Source organism: Euprymna scolopes, chromosome 27, assembly GCF_053919585.1.
Source record: "Euprymna scolopes isolate OS-2025 chromosome 27, ASM5391958v1, whole genome shotgun sequence".
NCBI classification, from domain to species: Eukaryota; Metazoa; Mollusca; class Cephalopoda; order Sepiida; family Sepiolidae; genus Euprymna; species Euprymna scolopes.
In genome coordinates this window covers 52,285,651-52,294,136 of record NC_136508.1, presented here as the reverse complement: position 1 = coordinate 52,294,136, position 8,486 = coordinate 52,285,651, and the positions used below count along the sequence as shown (strand labels likewise).

At 32.3% G+C, this 8,486-nt stretch overlaps 2 pseudogenes; both read right to left on the bottom strand.

Moving 5' to 3' along the window:
• Positions 1-664: 664 nt before the first annotated feature.
• On the bottom strand, positions 665-798 carry LOC145249187 (U2 spliceosomal RNA; annotated as a pseudogene).
• A 7,278-nt stretch (positions 799-8,076) lies between these two features.
• On the bottom strand, positions 8,077-8,210 carry LOC145249186 (U2 spliceosomal RNA; annotated as a pseudogene).
• Positions 8,211-8,486: the final 276 nt, after the last annotated feature.

Genomic DNA, 8,486 nt, shown 5'->3' with positions numbered 1-8,486 from the left:
CCATTAAAAGGGGGTGAACTGATCATTTCTCTCCTAGGGGGGCCCCCAAAAAAACCTGTCATTTTAATGTTAATATTACATAATCCAAAAACGCTTAGTCATGTCACGTGACGTGACGTCAACATCCAGTAATGGCGAACAAATGTAAACAAACACTTTGTTTTACCGATACTTTTGTAATTTCTCTTCTGCTTTGTTCTAGAGATTATTAAACTCCATGACAATGTCTCCAACGTATTTAACTGGTTAAAAATAGTATTTATACAAGAGTTTTAACGAAAAATATCAGGAAAAAATGTACAGGAATAAAAAAAAATTCAGCTTTCAAAATATTCGTCGATAAAAAAACCGATCTTTATATTTACGCTAGCCATTTTGTATATTACCACGTGACCTGCTATCTCTTAAACTGGAGGGGGGGGGATCCACTTGAATCCAACAAAACCAGTAATTTTTTTTTCTATTATATATACATCATTTTCTATAAAATTAAGTGTAGACTTTATAATTAAAACAAAAAATGTTATTCATACTAAAAAAAAAAAACGCTTAGTCATGTCACGTGACGTGACGTCAACATCCACTAATGGCGAACAATTGTACCTATTTACTATGCCTCCCCACGGGACAGAGTTAGACACCAGGGTCGTTTTTTAACGTGGAGAAAAGGTACAAAAATAAAAATTGTCTCAGTCGTGGAGGATTTCTCCTCCACCGAAAGAGAACAAGAAATAGAAGTGCAGCATCTGAAGAACAGATACTACACTTTGATCTTGACCAAAAGGCCAAGAATGCGAACAATTGTAAATAACAACTTTTTTCACAAAACCAACACCGTCTTTCTTTTTTTTTCTCTCTCTTTCTCTCTCTCACCCACTTACTCTTCCCTCTCTCTCACCCTCTTTCTCTTGACGTCACACCACTGTTAAACTGTGGGGGGGAGGAACACATTCCCAGGCATTATCTCCTATAGATGCACATTTTATTAGAAATTCAGCTTTCAAAATATTAGACAATAATAAAAATATAAAACCAACACCCTCTTTCTCTTTTCTCTCTCTCTCTCTCACCAACTTACTCTTCTCTCTCTCTCACCCTCTTTCTCTTGACCTCCTACTACTGTTAAACTGTGTGTGTGTGTGGGGGGGGAAGAGGCAGCTTGAAAACCAACAAAAACAGTGCACAGTTTCCCAAGCATTTGGGGTGGGAAGGGGGGGAAGAAGCCGAGCGCACAGTTTCGTGTGAGAGAGAGAGAACAATTCTCAACCTATATACTCAACAAATTTTTTATCTACAGATTTGAAAGTTTGTATATAGGGTATTCAGAGCCAGAGAGAGAGAGAGAGAGAGAGAGAGACAACAATTCTCAACCTATATATTCAATACATTTTTTATCTACAGATTTGAAAATTTGTATATAGGGTATTCAGACATATGGAAATATATCTAGCATAATCTATCTATTATATCTATAAAAGTGAAAATGTGTGTGTGTGTGTGTGTGTGTGTGTGTGTGTGTGTGTGTGTGTGCGTAAGAGAGAGAGAGAACAATTCTCAACCTATATACTCAACGTATTTTTATCTACGGATTTTAAACTTTGTATATAGGGTATTCAGACATATAGAAATATATCTAGCATAATCTATACATTATATCTATAAAAGTGAGAATGTGAGTGTGTGAGAGAGAGAGAACAATTCTCAACCTATATATTTAACAAATTTTTTACCTACAGATTTGAAAATTTGTATATTGGGTATTCAGACATATGGAAATATATCTAGCATAATCGATCTATTATATCTATAAAAGTCAGAATGTTTGCGTGTGGTTGTGTGTGTAAGGTTGCGAGAGAGAGAGAGAGAAAAATTCTCAACCTATCTATTCAATAAATTTGTTATCTACAGATTTGACCATTTGTATATAGGGTATTCAGACATATGGAAATATATCCAGCATAATCTATCTATTATATCCATAAAAGTGAGAATGTGTGCGTGAGAGAGAGAGAGAGAGAGTAAGTACAATTCTCACCCTATATATTCAACAAATTTTTTATCTACCGATTAGAAAATTTGTATATAGGGTATTCAGACATATGGAAATATATCTAGCATAATCTATCTATTATATCTAGAAAAGTGAGAATGTGTGTGAAAGAGAGAGAGAGAAGAGAGAGAGAGAGAACAATTCTCAACCTATATATTCAACTAATTTTTATGTACAGATCTGAAAATTTGTATATAGGGTATTCAGACATATGGAAATATATCTAGCATAATCTATCTATTATATCTATAAAAGTGAAAATGTGTGTGTGTGTGTGTGTGGGTGTGTGTGTGTGTGTGTGTGCGTAAGAGAGAGAGAGAACAATTCTCAACCTATATACTCAACGTATTTTTATCTACGGATTTTAAACTTTGTATATAGGGTATTCAGACATATAGAAATATATCTAGCATAATCTATACATTATATCTATAAAAATGAGAATGTGAGTGTGTGAGAGAGAGAGAACAATTCTCAACCTATATATTCAACAAATTTTATACCTACAGATTTGAAAATTTGTATATTGGGTATTCAGACATATGGAAATATATCTAGCATAATCGATCTATTATATCTATAAAAGTCAGAATGTTTGCGTGTGGTTGTGTGTGTAAGGTTGCGAGAGAGAGAGAGAGAGAACAATTCTCAACCTATATATTCAACTAATTTTTATGTACAGATCTGAAAATTTGTATACAGGGTATTCAGACATATGGAAATATATCTAGCATAATCTATTATATCTATAAAAGGTAGAATGTGTGTGTGAGTGAGTGAGTGAGTGAGTGAGAGAGAGAGAGAGAGAGAGAACAATTCTCAACCTATATACTCAACAAATTTTGTATCTGCAGATTTGATAATTTGTATATAGGGTATTCAGACATAAGGAAATATATCTAGCATAATCTATCTATTATATCTATAAAAGTGAGAATGTGTGTGAAAGAGAGAGAGAGAGAACAATTCTCAACCTATATATTCAACAAATTCTATCTTTACAGATTTGAAAATTTGTATATAGGGTATTCAGACATTTGGAAATATATCTAGCATAATCTATTATATCTATAAAAGTGAGAATGTGTGTGTGAGAGAGAGAGAAAGAACAATTCTCAACCTATATACTCAACAAATTTTTTATCTACAGATTTAAAAATTTGTATATAGGGTATTCAGACATATAGAAATATATCTAGCATAACCTATCTATTATATCTATAAAATGACCATGTGTGTGTGTGTGAGAGAGAGAGAGAGTCAGAGAGAGAGAGAGAACAATTTTCAGCTTGTGTGTGTGTGAGAAAGAGAGAGAGAGAAAGAGAGGAAGGAAAATTCTCACCCTATATATTCAACAAATTTTTTATCTACATATTAGAAAATTTGGATATAGGGTATTAAGACGTATGGAAATATATCTAGCATAATCTATCTATTATATCTATAAAAGTGAGAATGTGTGTGTGAGAGAGAGAGAAAGAGAGAGAGAGAGAACAATTCTCAACCTATATATTCAACTAATTTTTTATCTACAGATTTGAAAATGTGTATATTGGGTATTCAGACATATGTAAATATATCTGGCATAATCTATGTATTATATCTATAAAAGTGTGAATGTGAGTGATGGAAAGAGCAAAAAATTCTCAACCTATATAACCTATAAAAGTGAGAATATGTGTGAGAGAGAGAGAGAGAGAACAATTCTCAACCTATATATTCCACACATTTTTGGGCACAGATTTGGAAATTTGTATATAGGGTAGGCAGACATATAGAAATATATCTAGCATAATCTATCTATTATATCTATAAAAGTGAGAACTTGTGTGTGTGTGTGTGTGTGAGAGAGAGAGAGAACAATTCTTAACCTACATACTCAACAAATTTTTTACCTACAGTTTAGAAAATTTGTATATAGGGTATTCAGACATATGGAAATATATCTAGCATTATCTATTATAACTACAAAAGTTAGAATGTGTGTGTGAGAGAGAGAGAGAGAGAGAACAATTCTAAACCTATATATTCAACAAATTTTTTATCTACAGATTTGAAACTTTGTATATAGGGTATTCAGACATATGGTATATATATCTAGCATAATCTATCTATTTTATCTATAAAAGTGAGAATGCGTGTGTGTGAGATAGCGAGAGAGAGAGAGAGAAAAAGAGAGAGATAAAAATTCTCAACCTATACATTCAACAAATTTTTTATCCACAGATTTGAACATTTGTATATAGGGTGTTCAGACATATAGAAATATATCTAGCATAATCTATCTATTATATGTATAAAAGTGAGAATGTGTGTGTGTGTGAGAGAGAGGACAATTGTCAACCTATGTATACAACAAATTTTTTATCTACAGATTTCAAAATTTGTATATTGGGCATTCAGACATATTTCAATATATCTGGCATAATCTGTCTATTATATCTATAAAAGTGAGAATGTGTGTGATAGAGAGAGAGAGAACAATTCTCAACCTATATACTCAAAAAATTTTTTATCTACAGATTTGAAAATTTGTATATAGGGTATTCAGACATATGGAAATATATCTAGCATAATCTATTATATCTATAAAAGTGAGAATGTGTGTGTGTGTGAGAGAGAGAGAGAGAGAGAGAGAGAGAACAATTCTCAACCCATATACTCAACAAATTCTTTATCTACAGATTTTAAAATTTGTATATAGAGTATTCATACAAATAGAAATATATCTAGGATAATCTTTCTATTATATCTATAAAAGTGAGAATGTGTGTGTGTGTGAGCGAGAGAGAGAGAGAGAGAGAGAGGGAACAGTTCTCAACCTATACATTCAACAAATTTTTATATATAGGGTATTCAGAAATATCGAAATATATCTAGCATAATCTATTATATCATTAAAAGTTAGAATGTGTGTGTGTGAGAGATAGAGAGAACAATTCTCAACCTATGCACTCTACAAATTTTTTATCTACAAATTAGAAAATTTGTATATAGGGTATTCACACATATGGAAATATATCTAGCATAATCTATCTATTATATCTATAAAAGTTAGAATGTGTGTGTGAGGTAGCCAGAGAGAGAGAGAGAGAGAGTAAGAACAATTTTCAACCTATATATTCAACAAATATTGGATCTACAGATTAGAAAATTTGTATATAGGGTATTCAGACATATGGAAATATATCTAGCATAATCTATCTATTATATCTCTAAAATTGAGAATGTGTGTGTGAGAGAGAGAGAGAGAACAATTTTCAACCTATATACTCAACAAATTTTTTTATCTACAGATTTGAAAATTTGTATATAGGGTATTCAGACATATGGAAATATATCTAGAGTAATCTATCTATTATATCTATAAAAGTGAGAATGCGTGTGTGTGTGAGAGAGAGCGACACAGAACAATTCTCAACCTATATATTCAACAAATTTTTTATGTACAGATCTGAAATATCACATTTGTATAGAAGTAGAAATCTTGATACCTACTCTGATACCTAATAAAAGAAAGGACACTCTTTAGGGCGGATTTTGATTATAACAAGTCACTAATTAGAAATTATAATAAACATTCTAATAATTTAAGAATTTTACCAAAATAAAATTGCATGGTAATCACCCAATTTCTGCCACAAAATTTTGATTGGCAGAACTCATAAACATAAAATATATATTTTCTAATTTCATCTTTTTTTTTTCTTTTTACATAATCTGGTTTGATGTTTTCCCAAATATTCAAATCACTATATTTTGCTGCTTAATATCAAATACAGCAACTGAGTTATTTTTATGCATCAAACAATTACATTTTCTCATTCATCCAAACTAATCACTGAACATCAATTTCATATTTTCTTCACTAAAATATTACTGTGCTTGATGTCATCAAGTGGAGCGGATCATTTTTTTTTCATTTGTTCACACATTTTTCCAATTTATATATATTTTGTTAAAGATTCTTAGCCTATGTCATTGCATACCAATCTGTTTATTAAAAGTTAAGGTTCACTGTAAACACATATGTTACACCAAAATAAAAACGCTTCAGATAATGTCTTGATATTCAATTCAGTTTCTCACATGACATCTTATGAAGTTAGTAGAAATGTTACAGACTTTTGAATCTCAAACACTTTCAATACTGTGCACTGATATTTTCTTTTTTGCAATATAAGCACATTCATGATTTTTTTTACAAACGTTAAAAACTTTCACATTGTGTAGCAATATACTGAAACAATTATAAAAATATTTGTTTTTATTTTGAATGATGCAGGGCATCTGAAGAGAGATTTTTCTAACAAAATGAAAGTATAATTTTTAGCAATAGGTATCTAGGAAAAGGCCACTACATATGTTATAAGTTCCAAATTTCCACAACCTGGCAAATACTGGTACATGCTAGCAAATTTAGATTTGCAATTACAAAATATGATTCTAATTTTTTCCTTTGCTCTTTATTCTAACACTACACTAAGTTTACTGTGTTATTTCGCTACAGTTGATATTGTGTAGAACAATAAGAAAATCATAGTGAACAATGCATTCAACAAAATTTCACACACATTTCTAGATACCTATATCTAATAAGTTCAAAAGAAAGGACACACTTAGGGAGGTATTTTGGTGGTCAAGTCACTAAAAAGAGATTAGCTGGTTTCCCGGCATAGCCCAGGATATAATAAAGATTGACTGAAATACATGTTCTAGCTGGTTTCTAGGCGTTGCCAGGGATGTAATATAGACACATTATGTTGTATATTACCTGTTCTCTTCTCCCTAAGGTAAAACAATTTCATATACATGCTGTAAATTACCTATGCTAGGGATAAAACATGAACAATATCAGTCCTAGGGTAGATAAAACAAATAATACATAGAGATGAAAGATTCCTCTCCCCTAAGAATCAAACATATGTTCAATATCTGCTTTTGTTTTTTCATTGTTTATACGGTCCCGAGCAACGCCGGGTAGCCCTGCTAGTCTTCTATATATATAAAAGGCAAAAATCGGTGTGTATGTATGTATGTATGTATGTTTGTTTGTAACGCTAAAACTTTTGAAAGACGGAACCAGAGTTGACAAATTTGGTATCATATTGCACCTTGATCACCCGGATGACAAATATCGAAATTTCACGTCAAACGGACCAGTAGAAAGGGGTCAACTGATCGTTTTTCTCCTAGGGGGGCCCCCAAAAAAACCTGTCATTTTAACGTTATTCAATACGTGTCACGTGACGTGACGTCAGCTCAAACTTTTGACAGACACAACCAAAGTTGACAAATTATGTATCATATTGAACCTTGATCACCCGCATGACAAATATCGAAATTCCACACCAAACGGACCATTAAAAGGGGGTGAACTGATCATTTCTCTCCTAGGGGGGCCCCCCAAAAAACCTGTCATTTTAATGTTAATATTACATAATCCAAAAACGCTTAGTCATGTCACGTGACGTGACGTCAACATCCAGTAATGGCGAACAAATGTAAACAAACACTTTGTTTTACCGATACTTTTGTAATTTCTCTTCTGCTTTGTTCTAGAGATTATTAAACTCCATGACAATGTCTCCAACGTATTTAACTGGTTAAAAATAGTATTTATACAAGAGTTTTAACGAAAAATATCAGGAAAAAATGTACAGGAATAAAAAAAAATTCAGCTTTCAAAATATTCGTCGATAAAAAAACCGATCTTTATATTTACGCTAGCCATTTTGTATATTACCACGTGACCTGCTATCTCTTAAACTGGAGGGGGGGGGGATCCACTTGAATCCAACAAAACCAGTAATTTTTTTTTTCTATTATATATACATCATTTTCTATAAAATTAAGTGTAGACTTTATAATTAAAACAAAAAATGTTATTCATACTAAAAAAAAAAAACGCTTAGTCATGTCACGTGACGTGACGTCAACATCCACTAATGGCGAACAATTGTACCTATTTACTATGCCTCCCCACGGGACAGAGTTAGACACCAGGGTCGTTTTTTAACGTGGAGAAAAGGTACAAAAATAAAAATTGTCTCAGTCGTGGAGGATTTCTCCTCCACCGAAAGAGAACAAGAAATAGAAGTGCAGCATCTGAAGAACAGATACTACACTTTGATCTTGACCAAAAGGCCAAGAATGCGAACAATTGTAAATAACAACTTTTTTCACAAAACCAACACCGTCTTTCTTTTTTCTCTCTCTCTTTCTCTCTCTCACCCACTTACTCTTCCCTCTCTCTCACCCTCTTTCTCTTGACGTCACACCACTGTTAAACTGTGGGGGGGGAACACATTCCCAGGCATTATCTCCTATAGATGCACATTTTATTAGAAATTCAGCTTTCAAAATATTAGACGATAATAAAAATATAAAACCAACACCCTCTTTCTCTTTTCTCTCTCTCTCACCAACTTACTCT